Source organism: Papio anubis, chromosome 11 (assembly GCF_008728515.1).
Source record: "Papio anubis isolate 15944 chromosome 11, Panubis1.0, whole genome shotgun sequence".
NCBI classification, from domain to species: Eukaryota; Metazoa; Chordata; class Mammalia; order Primates; family Cercopithecidae; genus Papio; species Papio anubis.
In genome coordinates this window covers 121,324,696-121,342,607 of record NC_044986.1, presented here as the reverse complement: position 1 = coordinate 121,342,607, position 17,912 = coordinate 121,324,696, and positions in this window count along the sequence as shown.

The window sequence follows — 17,912 nt, the reverse complement described above, 5'->3', positions numbered from 1 at the left end:
TAAACTACCTTACCATTATAACTTATTTGATTATCAGTGGATTGGATTTCTTGTGTTTTATTAGCCATGTGTATTCCCTCTTTAGTCAAGTCTGTTAATGTCTTTGCCCATTTTTATTGTCATTGGGTGTGTGTGCACACTCATGCCTGGGCGTGTGTTTGTAGGTGTGTGCCTGTTTCATATTATCTGCCTTGATTGCTATGTTTTTAGTGACCACAAGTATTTACATTTTATGCCCTCAAATATAAAATATTTTATTTTGTAATCTTTGCTTTTAGCTTCTAAGCCTAGCTATATCCATAACTTGTAGTCAAAAAAATTTGCCCCTAAGTACTTCACCTTCTTCATCCTTTCTCTCTATTATTTTCCTACTTCCTCATTCTTCTCCTTTCATTTATCTCCTCGTGAAATTTGTGCGAAATCCACCTGGAATTTGGGGAGTGGACTGTGAGGGCACTTATGATAAATTCCACATTTTGTAAGTTGCATTAAGTTTGAAACATTCATTCTTATTAGTTAAGGATTTTTAGTAAATTATAAGGCAATTTTAAAGTAAATTTCCGAATTTTACATTTTATCCATAGGAAATATCTGGATTTTTCATTTAATTTTAAAATTCTAAAGTTCATAACTGTGATCATATGTAATATAAAACATGCACTTTTAAAATTTTTCCTAAAAATTTAGAAGGCAAAAAATAATTGAAATATGTTTTTGAGTTGCGTTCTTGCACCAATGCTTTCCCTTGATCTGTAATGCAATGTTATCATATATTAAATTCTTACAGATATTTTTGCGGGCTCAACTTTGTCACACAATATCTTATGTTCTTTTACCAGATCAACACTAATAAAAGTATTAGTTATTAGAGGTTAATTGTGTCTTAATATTTAGTGGTAAAATTTATCTCATTAATCTCTCTTTCCTTTTCAAATATTTCTTACTTCCCATAACATTTCATTTTCAAGTATCCTTTACTATCCATAATGTTTCATGCATCTATCCATGTTTTTATATATCTTGTGTTGCATAATTTTAGGTAGAATATCTTTATTGTCAACATTCTTCTCATAAGTTTACTGAAATAAATCTATGTATTTGAAAGGGTGCAAATGTGATAAGAAAATCAAGTTTTTACCATGTGGGTTTTTTTCAGATTTATTAAAAACTGTGTAACTATTTTCACTAAGAGGTTTGTTTTTGAATACTGGCTCATAAATAGATATTTTATTAATCCTATTATTTCTGTCTACTTAATAGTTGTTTTAAAGAATGTAAACACAATTTCCAGAATACACATTTTTGACACATAAAAAGATTTTTTTTTGTATTACAGATTCTATATTTTTTCTTATTATTTTGTCCCCAAGTCCATATATTGTTAGATAATGAATTAATTAACATAATATTTAAATATTCTTATTAAATAAAAATCACATGCCAGATCATGTTAAATACTATAAACACTATTAAACAAGAAAACTTTTCTTTAAACAGAGGCAGCTCTAATTGAGGCTGTCTTTGTGTAAAGAGGTTTTCAATCAGTTTCTCTTTTTGAAGTAATTTGAGAAAATTGACCAGTAAGAATATAGTTGTTTTTCAGAATTTCATGTGATAAAATTCAGAGTCCCAAATCAAAATTAACAATACCAGTAGATCTAGAGAATTTTTAAAGAGGTCAAACTTCAAAATGATATTTTATCCAAATAGGTAACAACAGTGAACATTCAGACTCAGAGAGAGAGGAATAAAAATATCCACATTGCTCGAGAGCTGTCTATAAATCACACAATAGTAATTATATTTAGCCTCCACAAAGAGCTCCTTTTAAAGAAAAATGACTCTCTCATAGTTGGCTTTGCCCTAGAATGATATCTAGCAGATATCTATTTTAAAGTTCAAAGTCTAACTATTCAGTAATATGCCATTATTTCTTTCCACATCCTTGTGTGTCTTTTCACTGTTTGCTTTGACTACATAATTCCATTATGACTCATTCTAACATTAGATCACACTGTAGGTCTTTATACCTATTTTATTGCAGAAGTGATTCACAAATTTAAACAAGCTATGTGCACATAGCTCAACATTTTCAAATATGTAAATGTCTGTCCTTAATAGATGATACATCCTCAAATACACTGTGCTAACACAAGACCTTGCTTCAATTTAACATTTTCAAACATGACATCCCCATACAGCCGTGGAAATACTTCAGCTATGGATTGGGAAAGTAAAAAGTTAAGACATTTGTTTTTCAACTGCCTTATACTTCCCAAGTTCAAAAGTACATTGCCAGATTGACCAAACTTGACTTTTGAGATATGTTCAATTTAGCTATCCTGAGATTAGTTGATTGTGAGGGCACTTATGATAAAATATTTCACATTTTATAAGTTGCATTAAGTTAGAAACATTCATTTTTATTTATTATTGGTTTTTAGTAAATTATATGAGAATTTAAAAATAAATTTCCAAAATTTTACATTTTCATGTATATAAAACATTATCTGGATTTTTAATTTAATTTTGTAATTCTAAGTTAATAATTGTGATACTATATAACATAAAATATGTACTTTTAAAATTATTTCTAGTGTATTTTAAATGAAACTCCTCAATAATTGAAGAAAGATTTGAAGATAATAAACTAGAGGGTAATAATTTATAAGAATCCTAAATATTTGACAACATTACTTTAGCTGAATTTAACCATATATCTTAACCCAGTCCAAAAGTTGTTGAGTTCAAACACAGGATATGAATCTTAAGAATAATAAATAGCAAAGAAATTCATAAAGAATCATTTTTATTAAACTTTTTTGATGTCCTTTACTGTTTAAAATTAACATATTTTGTTGATTTTTAAAGATGTTATCTTTTATTTAAGAATAACTATAATGTTGGCAGTTAAAAATCAGAAGTTTCAGCTCAAAATATTACTTTTATCTTTGGGGTAGCTATTCAAATATCTGGGTTTTATTCTGAGCTGTTTAACAAATATATAAGCATACAAATAGTATGTTACAGTCAACCGCAGTATTAAGAAATAGTTTGTGTAAAGCAGACAGTAGGGAATATGTAAGTAAGTTGTGTTTAACCATTAGAATTGGAAACATAATTTTAAATCATAGAAACATGGAATAAAGCATTATGTAAGAATCTTCACACAGTTTCAAAAAGGACCAGTATTCTACTCATTTGAAAGCCCATTTACGGGGAAAATTTTGATGAATACTTATTTTCCATTGTTAAATAAAACCCAGCTTCTAAACAGGGTGGAAAATACCACACAGAATTGCCATATGAGAAACAGCTTAATTGCAAATCAGCACCTTCCTTTCCAAGTCTATTTTTGTTACCCTGACACCAGGGTGGTGCTGTAGGTCCATTGCTTGCCACACAGAAAGCCAATCACTGAGACAATGAGTATTGCCAGGGAAGAAGGCTGTAATCAGGTGTGGCAGCCAAGGAGAACAGATCACACTCAAATCTGTCTCCTCAACCAATTAAAATTTGAGATTTATATAGCAAAGAAGAAATGTCACTACCTGCGCAAAAGCAGCAATTAGGGAGGGGTAAGGACGAGTAGTTGGTCAGCAGGCAACAGGCGATTCGTTTGGCAATCATAATGAGTGAAGAGGCTGGGATCTCATTCTCTAGATGCAATGATTTGGTGAATTTCAGTTTCTTTATATCATCAGTGGGCCTGATGGTTGGTTTCCTGAGAAAGAAACTCAGATAAGACAAATGTAAGCTTCTCGAGTTTTAAGACTGGGAGTGTCAATTTCTATGTTTCCTTTAAAAAACGTAAACATCAGTTCTATGGGACAATTGGATAAGTTTCACATTGACTATCAAAGTGGAGCTAATATATGAAAAACTGTGCGGGGTCAAGGTGAAGCTGTCTATCCCAGAGACAGAGTTGGTCTCCTTCAGGCTCTGTGAATATAGGTATGGCTCAGGATTTAAGACAATAAATTCAGACCAATCCTAAGCCAATGCTAGAATTAGAACTGGTGCATTCCTAACTATGAATACTGATGTGACAATTCCTCTCATGAGTTTGCCACAACACACAGCTGAAATGGCCAGACTTGGACTCCAGTCTGCAAGTGCCCCCCTGCCAACCCTTGATCACCATTCAGCAAAGCTTAGCTGGTAAGAAGGGTGAGGATTCAAGGTCCTGGGAAGTGTCCGTGTTTCTCTATTCACACTTTAAATGTCCCAGGCCTAAGGATGGGGAAAATTTCCCTTGAGTCTGGCTTCTGGCCCTGCTGTATCTCTGTGTGCTGCCTCATAATACATGGGCAGTAACATCTGTCTTCAGCATTTTCTGCAATGCTACTTCAGCAGGCCTGGTGTGCGTGCCATTTGTCCATGCGTTCGTGTGTCCTGTGAGTGTTGGCTTTGTTGTTGTTCTTGATGTCTTGGTGAGACAGCATAGGGATGAGACTCCGTCCTGGCAGACAGGAGACACGGTGCTCAGGATCCTAATATATCTAACATGTCCTGGTATAATGCCTACTCTCTTAGCAAGCTGACCCCCTCCTAACTTGGCTGAGCAAGCTAAATTCCTAACCATGAAGGGAAGACCCTAACCCTTTACCTCCTTGAGTGATGTCCCCCAAGGTTGCTAAAGTGGACTCCAGCATTCCTCCCAAGAATCTGTCCATCTTCCAAGGTCGCTGACGTGAGACTGGCATTCCTGGTAAGAACCGGGCCAGATGCAGCCAGCTGAAGACAAGGTGGACTCAGCACTGGCCTTCCACTGAATTTTTCCTCATTATAATCTCATTGAAATACTAAAACACACCCAGGGGTGAAGACTTAATGTGCTAAGGAGACATATGATGTGTGAAGAAGCGTGTTATCAGACCACGCAGCTGATGAAAATTTCCAGCCTCCTTCTGCCTCCACAGGGCTCCTGTTCCCATCCCAGCTTCCTTAAAATGAGGAGGTCAAGCCCTTCAGGGAGCTAGCACTGGGTCACTTTCCTATTTGCTGCTCCCTTGCTTTGGTTGAGCCTTAAGCCTATTGAACCTTGCCTGAGAACATTTCTGTTTGGCCTGGAGCTCATTTCTATTACTTATGCAAGAGCCCAAGACCTAGGGGTTCAGGCAGCAGTAACATTAGTAATGATGGAAATCTTCTCCTGACAAGCAGGCACTCCAGTTCCCAAGGGCCTCGTTAGCTATCCTGAGGACGGGGAGGGTTGCCTACCTCTTTAAGCCCCTACACTCTATTCAGGACTCCCCGTAGCAAATTCTGAATACAGCATACGGTTCAACCCTCCCCACCACACCATCCAACTCAGCAACAATCATTCCTCCACATTAGCTTTTCTGGACTATGACCCCATCTCCTTAACCTCCCTTCCTTTGTCCCTTCCAGAGTGAAGGAGAACGCTTCTGTTTGACCTATGGCCTGTATTCTAGGGCAAATCATCCAAACCTAATATACAAATCCAGTAAACATCTGTCAACTTTTCAATGATTTTGTAACAGACTAGCACTTACCAGCTTTATTCATGTATTTTACCTCTTTTCTTTTGTCTAAGGGCTGGCTTTAAAAATATACAAGTAAGTTAATTCCACAGTGCTTAGGATCTAAAATCAGAAAACTTGAGTTAGGATTTTACTTTTGTTATAAACCAGTCTATGTGAACTTGGGAACATTTTTCTGTTTTTATGTATAACATCCACTCACACACATACACATATATGCTTATATATATGTTATATTTGTATATCAACATCATTTATATAATAACAAACTCCATCATGATTAACTAAGCCTTCTCTTTTGAAACTGAAGGAGACCTTTATAATGCAAAGGATGACAGAGAGTCTCAAAAATGCTTGAGGGTAAAATGACAGCTACATAAATTTTACAAAGGAAAAATCAGAGCGGAGTAGAATGAGGCCTATTATTTAATTAAAGGACTTCTAAAATGTCAGTTTCATAGCAAATATTTCATAACCGAATATTGAGTCATATATTTATTGTATTATTTAAGCAGTATATGTTGTACATGTCATAAGTATGTTACCTGGAGACATAATACACGATGCCAGCGGTGTCTAGTATCATTGTCACACAAATGATTTTATTAGTCTCCGGGGTTACTTTTCAGAACTATGCTCAGATCAGAGGAGGCTTTATTATGGGGCAAGATCCAAGAAGAGCACAGGCCCAGTGTTGTGAGGGCAAGTTGTATGAGATGGAGCACGTCTGAAGCTCTGAATTCACCATGGGTTTGCACAGAGGTCCAGGTTGACATTGTGATTTAAAAGGAGAAACAAGATCATCAAAAATGTAGGAAGGAAATGAGCAAAACCATGGATCACTTTACAACTGCTCGGACTGCAAAAGGCTCTTATGAGGGCCCAAAAGCAACCAGGAAAGACAATCAAATGGAGATTGCTGGAAAGTCTCTGAAAGTCTTTTCCCCATCATGCAGCCAAGTTCAAGTTTGTTTACCTTCTCCTCGGGTAAAGCCTGATTTACTATCCCAAGAGGGAAGGCAGCAAAACTGTCACACATTCTGTCCATGTATGGCTGATTCTGTATCTTTCACAAGCACCCTGTCATCAATAAAAATATTACTGGAATTTAGGTCTCAGTGATTCAGTGTTTTCCTGTGCTGATTTAGATAATTAATGCCTTCTGTCCTACCACAACAAAATGGCCCCGAGCTTAAGGTAGAGCTGGGGCGAGATGTCAGAGAGGAAAATCCTAACTACAAGTCTGAAATTTATTATTAGTTCAGAGACAAAATGATGTTTCAAGTCTCAGAAATGCTTATTTTGGTTAACTTTTTTTATTTCTTATTTTTATTAATTTTTTTTTTTTTTTGAAGTGGAGTCTCCCTCTGTCACCCGAGCTGGAGTGCAGTGGTGCTACCTAGGCTCACTGCAACCTCTGCCTCCCGGGTTCAAGCTATTCTCGTGCCTCAGCCTCCCGAGTGACTGGGATTACAGGCACCTGCCACTACACCCAGCCAATTTCTGTAATTTTAGTAGAGACACGGTTTTACCATTTTGGGAAGACAAGTCTTGAACTCCTGACCTCAAGTGATCTGCCTGCCTCGGCCTCCCAAAGTGCTGAGATTACAGCTGTGAGCCACAGTGTTGGGCCAACATTTTGCATAATAGACTTTTTTGGAAAAAGGGTACCATTTTTTAAAAATTTCATATACATTCTGCAGAGTATATAAGCAATTTACCTTGTCAATGTGTTTCTATATAGTCTTAAGTTGTTAAAATGCTTTCCATTTTCTTGATATTTTCAAGCAAGCTTCTTTCAAGGGTAGATGACTAATATTCATCAAAAACATGATCATTCTGAATGGCAAAATAAAGTAAATTAAAATAGATGTTGGGAAACTAAGTTCTTCCAGGATACAGTTATAATATGTCATTGCCAACAAATTTGGAAATTAGTCATAGTAAATTGATAAAGAACTTAGTTGGCAAATAAAATAAAGTTTTAGTAACTTAATGCCAGATGTGTTATTGACATGCTTACAATTCCTTTATAAGAGTGTGCGAATTTTTAAAAAATCTACACATTTCGCTAACCAGTTGTCTACACCACTACTGCCAATAGAAATATAGTAAGACACATACAAATAGTTTTAAATGTCTAGTAATGACATTAAAAAACTAAAACCAACTAAAGTAACTCTATTATTTAAACAATATGCTCAAAAATTATCATTTCAATGTGCAATTAATATGAAAGTTATGAATGAAATATGTTTTATTCTTCTATTCACACTACATCTTTGAAATCTGCTGTGTATTTTAAATGTACAGTACATCTCAATTAATCTTTAGCATTTTCAAAGTTAAATTTGAGACCAATGTAAATAATTATTCATTGATTCATTTTAAAGAGATAATAATAAACCCATAACCTGTTAATACATTTATTAATAAAAGTTCCTATATTTTCTAATTATTTAAAAGTGGAAAAGAGACATTTTAAATGTCTTTAACGTCACCCACATCTTAAGAGCTTGTAGTCGCCTGAGGCTCATGGCTACTTTATTGGAAGCTCTTATCTAAATCATAATCACCATTCATTTCAGGTTCAGCAGGGCTTATTATCTTTCCTAAAAGCATTACAGATTCACGTCTCTACATTTTGTATTTTTACATCACTTATTGTTTATAAGTGCTGATCCCACTAATAGATGTGTATGAATGAGAAGAATAACCAAGTCATTTAGCCAATGATGCCAGGAACTTTCTGCAAATGTACTGGCTAATAAAATTGCTTCTAATGGCATTGCAAGCTGACATTGTTTCTCAGTTTTGTGCTTAGCAATTTAGAAACATTACTGAATTTTTCTTGAGTACTAATTTGAAGTTTCTGTTGTATATATTATTATAAAGAAAATAGACCTCGAGTGATGTTTTTAGAAAAACAAATTTATTGTTTATTTACTTAGGTAATTTCAAAAAACTATTATGATGTCTACCATCATGGAACTAATAAACCAGTAGATCGCAATATTAACTTTCTTACATGGGTTGACCTTGAGTATATTGTTATAGATCATACATATCACTATGAAAAACAGAGGTGATGAAAAGTCTACATCACAATGTTATTGTGAAGACAATGTAATTACTGGGCACAAAAATTTTGAATGAGTGCTTCCTCTTATCTATTAATAAGAACTAATACTAAATGCTGAAACAATTCATGAGCTATTTCGTATTTGCAATGGCAGAAAAGCACTTAATACTCATGATGGACTCAAGAATATCAGATCACAGACACATTCAGGGTCAGATTTTCATGAAACAAACAAACAAACAAACAGTATTACTTATAGACATGTTCGTGTGGTTACCACTTTATGCTGGTGCCTTGCAAAGTTAGTGGCACTTAGATGACATTTGTTAAATATGTGCTTAAACAAATGAAAAAAATGGCCGTTCAAGAATTTATTTTCTCAACCCTGTAAGTCACAGCACATTTCTTAGTTATGTAAAGTTACATGCTGAGGTGCCCTGGAATGTTACAAAGAAGAAAAAAAGTTTTGTTTTCTCACTATTTGGGAAATAACAGTCTGTATTTAATGGAGTTTTAAAATAGATAACCATATTATAAACTACATGTTACTAGTAGGTCAATACTCTTCTGAAGACCTTTGATAAATTTTTAGGGATGAAGATTTTCAATTTTGAGTACAGTTGGTATATGTGTGTAGTTGGCATATAACAATATGAGAAAATACCATTTAAAAGTTTAGGTCAAGAGGCCAAGGTTTTTTAAAAAATCTTAATTAGAAACGATTTCTCCAGGGAAAAACTCAATTAGCATTGAAGCATCTTACTCAAACTTTTAAAGTTCACACAGAAACAGATTTTTGCCATTTGGAAAGAATAAGGTGAAAAAATCAAGAGAAAACCAGCCATTTATTAATATATAATGTGCCTTCCAGGGAATCATAAAACGCAGTGGAAGACTAAAACAAAATGAATACTACACACTTTAAACTCATTTGAAGTTTTTTTTTCATTATTTTTAAGAGAGGATCTTCAATAATTGCCTTCCTTTGTTATATGTAATTATACACCATTTAAGTCTTTACTCCGCCTAAGATATTGATGGGGTAACACGACTGTCAACTTCTAGAACCAGTCAGCTTATGGCTGAGCTGAGGTGTTTTTTGGACTGATACAAATATTTACTTACAGACGACATAAGTGAACGTGTGTATTAAGTGTCAGGTATGAAATCCCTTTTATTTTAAAATAAAACCATGCTTACAAAATAAAATGAAAGGATTTTGACATTCATCCCAATCATTTTGGCCAACCAATCGGTATCACGCACATATTTGGGAATTCACTCATGGGAATTGAAGGAACTAAGTCAACAAGATATTCTACACCAAAATGACAACATTGGGTTCAAAAGTTGTATTTAAAAAACAAACAAACAAACAAACAAAACAAAAAAAACTCATAAAGCTCATGTGGTGAATTCACCTCTCTGATCTGTAATAATCGTTCTGGAAATTTTCGTCTCAGGACCCCTATACACTTTTAAGAATTTTAGAGAACCCTAAGGAGCTTTTGGTTAAGTAGGTTATATCTATAAATCTTTAGCATATTCAGAGTTAAATTTGAAACAATTTAAATGATTATTTATTGGTTCATTTAAAAGTAATAATAATAAACCAATACCCTGTGAACATATTTATTAATAAGAGTTACCATCTCTTCTATAATTTTTAAAAGTGGAAAATAGACATTGCCATACCTTTTGAAAAATGTCTTTAATGTCTGATTTATAGCGCATAGCTGGGTTCTTTGAATACTTCTATGTGCTTCTGCATACACACTATTGAAATATGTTGTATTGGATGAAGTATATAAAAAATTTCAGCATCACACAGAGATGTATGTGGAAAAGAAGGGTATTATAATAGCTTTTTCAGATAATTGTGGTTATCCTCATGTGATACCATACCAAAATTTGACAAGTGGTAGTTTCTTAAAAGCTTCAATGTATGAAAATTGTAATGTAGAATCTGAAAACTTATGAGTGAATGTTCTGTACCCTGGTACATTAATATCCATGAGTTTGTGTCCCACTTTCAATGGATCGTTTACCTCTGTATGATGCCATAACATCATGCATGATGTCATTTGGAAATTACTAGATTTTTTAGTTTTTCAATTCCTCCAAATGTTGACATATTTAAATATATCATATCAAAAATTCACACTTATACCATCACCATTGATATCATAAGAGAAATATGTAGCTACTAGGAAGCTTCAATATCACAATAGTGATTCAATGTTTTCCAAAATTCTATCACTTGAAAGCTCAAATTTATTGGCAACAAATAGTATCCATTGTTTTCCTTGAAGTGACAGGATCAGTTTATTCTGTTTAAGAAAATGTCTACTAAATACCCACGTCTGAATAACCTAAAATTTCTTGTTATTCTTTCAATTAAAAATTATTTTCCATGAAAAAGTAACTAAATCAACCCACAGCTGTATCCCACAAGTGCTGTTCCTTACTAATCATCATACTTTGACTTCCAGAAGCTAAGCATGCATATTTCCCATCTATCACAAGAATTTAACCAAGGAATGTTTAAAAATAAGTGTACTGAAGGGTCAGTATTGTAAATTAATTTGTTTTACTGCTGTTTCTTAAATGAAGTCACCACTTCATTCCTTTTAATGTTCTGATGGATAAAAATAAAACTCACTGCTGACGTAGTTTCACGCTGCTGCTCATATCTGCGCTCAGCCATCCCTAGTTTTCCTCCGTTGCTTTTACCCCATCAGTGCAACACAAAAGGCAAACGATGTCTCCGTGTCATTATGAAAATCATTTTGTCTTGCAGAACTCCTGCAAGATCTCAGGGAGAGAACATATTGAGACCCACAGCCCTGTATATTTCCACTAAGCAGGGATCCAGCTTCAGCTTGAACGACTTAAGCCAAGATATCCTTGCTTGGCACAGCAATGATAGTCTCCCTTAATGAAGTTGAAATCCTTCTCCCTATAACTTCTGCTAATAAATCCTACCTACTCCAACCTCTTGGGGAGGCACAGAAAAAAACTAACCCCTCTTCCGTATGGCAGCCTCTCCACTATTTGAAGATAGTTTTCATGAATTCCCAGATCTGGGCTTCCCCAGGCTCAATATTCTTTTATTCATCATCCTTTCCACATAGGAATTAAATTTTAACTTGTGTGCCCATCCTTACTACTGATATAGTTCAGTTTATTATGAACCATCTCACTGTTTATTTTTAACTTTATTTTCAAAGATGTCAGATCTTCATTGCAATCTGGTGGTGTTCCTTGCCCAATACGAATGTCTCACTTTTATATTTTATGGTATTACCTCTTAAAAAGCCAAATATTAAAAAATTAACACAACTGATAACATCCTAGTAAGAAATAACACAGAAAACACAGATTAAAAATATCAAGAATCTGCTGGGCATGGTGGCTCAACGTCTGTAATCCCAGCACTTTGGGAGGCCGAGGCGGATGGATCACCTGAGGTCAGGAGTTTGAGACCAGCCTGACCAACATGGTGAAACCCCATCTGTACTAAAAATACAAAAAAAAAGTCAGGTGTGGTGGTGGGTGCCTGTAGTCCCAGTAACTCTGGAGGCTGAGGCACGAAAATCACGAACCCAGGAGGCAGAGGTTGCAGTAAGCCAAGATCATGCCACTGCACTCCAGCCTGGGCAACAAAGCAAGACTCTGTCTCAAATTTTTAAAAAAATCAAGAATCATAAAAGGCTGATTACAAATCCCATCTACATAAAAACATCACTTTATGACAAATATTGAAAAAAAGTTACAACTTTGATTAAAAAATACAAATTTACCAAAACTGAGACTAGAAAGAAAACCTTAAAATTATTCTTTATCTATTAAACAAATTGATCCTGTAACTGACTAAAAGTAATTGAAACTAAGTCAAAAGAGAAAATCTGGGCATAAGTGACTTTGCTGAGAAACTCTTCTAAGCATTTAAGAGATAACTGAAAACAATGTTTCATAAACTCATCCAGAAAATAATTAAAAAGGAACACCTTCAAACGTGTTTTGAGGCCAGCGTGCCTCTGGTAGATTACACTAAAGTTCGTCATTTTCCACCTCTCCCTGTCTCCACGCCCATTCCTAGTTTCCTCCCACATAGATTCTGCATTGGCCATGAGACTTGCTTTTGCCTGTAGGACAGCAGAAAGCATGCTGCAAGAAGAGACTTGACAACATGCACACTCTTTCTGAGAACCCAGGCACCACCAGGAGAACACGCTGGACCAGCCCCTGGAGGATGAGATGGGTGGAGGAAACCTGAGTTGTCTCAGCTGGGAATATTCTAGGCCAGCCAGCTCCCAGCCTGCTCATGAGCTGGCCACAGATGAATAAGCGCCCAGCTAAGACTGGCCAGTTCTAGTTCGGATCAGCAGAATTTCCCAGACAACCCATAGACGCCTGAGACAAACATAAATTCAGTGGTTGACCACGTACCCCACCACATTGCAGCACAACATGGAGAACGACCTATTGAAGACTCAGCTAAGTCAATAGCTGGGAGAGGACACCTTCATTGTTAAGGCACTGCCCTGTAAGGTCACAGTAAAGCATGAAACTGGAAGGCAATGTTTTGTGCCACCTCTTTCGTACCTGAGGTCAATAGGTCTAGGAACCAAGGAAACAATGACACATTTTGAAAAAAAAAAAAATTGCTTCCCTTCCCATGATCTTGGGTTCAGCAGGTTCGGGAGTCTGACTGGCAGAGGGCAAGGGCTTGTCCAGTGACACACTTCTACACTGCAGCCCTTTTCTGGGCTCTGGAAAGCGCCTCTTTTTGCCCCATGAGGCAGGGCAGTGGTAATAACTCCCTGATGGTCCCAGCTTCTGTTCCTTCTGTATCTCCTGTTTGTTTCCCTCAGCTCCACCCCGAACTTTGCAAAGTTTCCATTGCAAAGCTTCCAGGGTGGAAAATGCGATGTTCTATGTGGAGCCCTGACCCATACGGTCTGTGAGAATAGCTCCAGGATTTTAAATCCAGGAAAAGCAAGGCAAGAAGCCTACAAGAGTTTTTGATGTCTTTCAATGACATCAGATTACTAGATAATGGAAAGAATCTTTTTCTAGATAGAATTGCATCCTATCCGTGAACTTAAAATAGCTGCTATATTTCTGTAGTTCTGCTTTTAGTTTTAAAATTAGAACTGTGAATATTATGAAGTTTTACCTAGTGTATGCTAGTTCACATTATTTGTGCCAAAGGTAAGATTTCTTTCTACTTTGTTTCTTAATTCATTAATCATGGTTGGGCGTAGTGGCTCATGCCTGTAATCCCAGCACTTTGGGAGGCCAAGGCAGGCAGATCACAAGGTCAAGAGATTGAGACTATCCTGGCCAACATGGTGAAATCCCATCTCTACTAAAAATACAAAAAAATTAGCTGGGCATGGTGGCGTGTGCCTGTAGTCCCCGCTACTCAGGAGCCTGAGGCAGGAGAATCGCTTGAACCAGGGAGGCAGAGGCTGCAGTGAGCTGAGATTCTGCCACTGCACTACAGCTTGGGCAATAGAACGAGACTCCATCTCAAAAATAAATAAATAAATAAATAAATAAATAAATAAATAAAACACCCATGATAAAGAGACCATTTTACTAACATCTGTGTCCCCCAGAACCTAACTCTGTGCCTAAAATTATTTACACAAATGATTGAATAAGTGGAATACTTGCTTCCCATAGTTCAAGTTCATGTTGTTAAATTTTAATATAACCTGTGTGTCTCCAAGTTCTTTAATCTGGACTTTCCTTATTCTTTAGTATCTCTTTGTCTCTCTCTCTCTCTCTCTCTGTCTCTCTCTCTCTCTCACACACACACACACACACACACACACACACAGCCCTGCCTAAGCCCCTACCTATCATGGAAAATTTAATATAGACTATAGAGATTCTCATGGTCATCTTTGATTGCTATTTTTTTCCTTCCTTCCTTCCCTCCCTGCCTCCTTTCTTCCTCCTTCCTTCCTTCATTCCTTCCTTCCTTCCCTCCTTCCTTCCTTCCTCCCCTCCTTGCCTCTTTCCCTCCTTCCCTCCCTCCCTCTTTCATTCCTTCCTCCCCTCATTCCTTCCTTCCTTCCCTCATTCCCTCCCTCCCTCCTTTCTTCCTCTTTCAGTTTGAAGTTGAATTATCTCACTGTTTATTGTAGCCCATCTTACAAATAAACCCAAATGTAAAATGTAACCACTTTTAACGATTTTCCACAAAGCCAAAGGCTTGAGGACATTGCATGCTACACATCTTTACTAAACTGTGCTGTAATGAAACAGTTCGTGTCACAGTTCAACCGTTCCTTATGTGGCCTGCACCTAAAACCCCAGTCGCTTCACAGAGTGCCCTGCCGATAGACGTCCTCCTCAAAGGGCAAAGCCTTTCATCCATTTCTGGGCCCTTTGCTACCCACTGCTCTTCAAATATCATATTTTCTTCTTTTAGGACAATTCCATGCATTCTTCCGAACTGACTCCAGTCAGTGAAAACTTCTCTTGCTCTATTGCTTCAAGTCACTTAGGAAGGAGGTAGCTACATAAAATTCCAAACTCAAAACTAGAAACGTTTTCCTCTAAAAGCCACCTGCCTAATAGGAATCACAATGTCATACTGAAAGTCAAAATCAGCTGAAATAAGTTTTTGCGTTCAGTAACATTTTTTTTTCTATTGTGCAATCAGTTTTGAACATGCTTGTGTTTGGCATAATATCTTTTTTTTTTTTTTTGAGGCGGAGTCTGGCTCTGTCGCCCAGGCTGGAGTGCAGTGACACTATCTCAGCTCACTGCAACCTCTGCCTCCTGGGTTGAAGCGATTCTCCTGCCTCAGACTCCCGAGCAGCTGGGACTACAGGCGCCAGCCACCACACCCGGCTAATTTTGTGTGTGTGTGTGTATTTTTTTTTAGTTGAGACGGGGTTTCACCGTGTTAGCCAGGATGATCTCAATCTCCTGACCTTGTGATCCCCCCACTCGGCCTCCCAAAGTGCTGGGATTACAGGCGTGAGCCACCGCGCCCGCCCATGTTTGGCACAATATCTTAGATATTCTTTCCTCCATTTCTGCCAAACACTGTAGTGGGACAGGACAAAGGTGTGTCAGAAAAAGAGCGGTGCGTCAGGGGCTACGGAACACACGAGTGTACATTCTAGTCAGGGTCATCTGCTGGTATGTCCAAGGAGGGGTGTGTGTGTGTGTGTGTGTGTGTGTGTGTGTGTGCTGTAAAATATGATGCCTTCAAGCAGATAGTGGGATATCTTCAAACAGATCTGTCTCGGCGACGTTAACAAGCAAGAAACAAGTTGGACAACACTCTTTAAGATAAAGGTGCTTTTTCCGTGTGTTCTCACTCATAAGTGGGAGCTGAACAATGAGAACACATGGACACAGGGAGGGGAACATCCCACACCGAGGCCTGTCGGGGGTTGGGGGCGAGGGGAGGGAGAGCATTAGGAAAAATACCTAATGCATGTGGGGCTTCAAACCTGGATGATGAGTTGCTGGGTGAGGCAAACCACCATGGCACATGTATACCTATGTAACAAACCTGCACGTTCTGCACATGTATCCCACAACTTAAATTAAAATTAAAAAAAAATAAAGGAAAGAAAACAACATAAAGATGCTTTTTATAAAGAAGATTACTGGGGTTCTTCAAATAAAGTATCTGAAAGAAGTTTCTAGCTCTGCCTTAGTATAGCTACAGACTGTCCTTTGTCTTGTATTTAAAGCCCTTGCATGTCAGAGATTTCTGTTCCAAGTTCCCATCTCAGCCGTCTCAGCCACCTCCTCTTCCTGTGGCATTTAATTACTACTAAATGTTCTTGCCAGATCAAATGTATCTGCGTTCTCCCTCTATACACAGCATCTAAACGAGATCTACATTTTTTTTATTTGGTTTACCTCAAACAAGGAAAATATTTGTAAGCAAATACAGGATTGTGTCGGAGAGTTCTATTGTCTCCCGTATCTCACTGCCGTCTTTTTCCTTTTGATGTAACAGCCAGTCTATTCCCAAAATGAGATGCCACTAAACATTTACTTTCTTCTCCTTTTTTTCTGATTTACCTGTGACTCTTCCATTCAGAAAATATTCATCCCTATTATCACCCTATGATCTTAATTTTAATCAAATGCATAACCCACAAAGTATTTCTTGGCTAAGCAAACAGTGGAAACATGCCCTTGGTTGTAATGCATTCAGGACAAATTCCAACCCGTAATGTGAAATTGAGACATCTCAGAAAATGAAATAAGCACATATACATGCAGCTATTTATATATTTGCCAATTTTATTTGCATTTTTTTACTTTGTTATGTTCCTATTTAACCTGTAAATAAAAATTGCTAGGTAGTACAAGTCACACATATATAATAGAGATTTGGAATTGAACCATGAAATTTGTTTTCTATTGGAAATTGAGAATAGCCACAGTGCTTGAAGTTTTGATTCAGTTCATGAAAAGGCTTACTTTTTTTAGAGAATAGGTATAGAATCCTAAAGGCATGAATGGAGGAGAATATCTATCTGGATATAAGCATTTGTATAAATATATGTATATCATTAGTTCATATTCTTATATAAAATAAATAATACTAACATACCACCTGACTGTAATAGTAATGTAATTGAAATGTATGAATATATTAGTCATTCTGATATATGAATACCAGCATCAATAATAAATTGATCAGAATAGAGAGTCAGTGCTAGCATTTTTTCATTTGCTTCCTGTACATTTTATTGCCCAGGTTGTGTCTTATGTTTGAGTTTTCAAGAAAGCCCGTACATCTCACTAGATTGACACTTTAATGGTCTCCTGCTTGGGATCTTGATGAGCTCCCCAGGCCTGTGTCTGTAACCAAGTTAGATGAAAAGACCTCCTCTTTTAATTTTCAAAAGGTCTCATGACCCTCATCCTAATAAACAATGTTTAAGTAGAAACGATTAAATATGACAAATGGAATAAATATTACTAACTCTAGTTTATAATTCAAAATAATCACGTGGGATGGCATGCAAATATAAACAACATGCAATATATTCTCCTTGCATTTTCTATAAAAATTTTCCAATGGAACAAATTAAGAACTGCATGTACAGTTTATTTTGCAGTGTTTATAAAGTGAGACAGCTTTCTAGATCAATATACAGAACATATAACTACTTCTTATTTAGCAGGATTTCAAGGTAAAGTAAATTGAGAAACATACATACAACATATATACATTGATTTGTATTTGTGCTTATTGTTCTTTCTTTTGCCATGAGTGTCCTGAGACTGCTCGATTATTAAATTTATTTCCAAATAGTCCTTTTAAT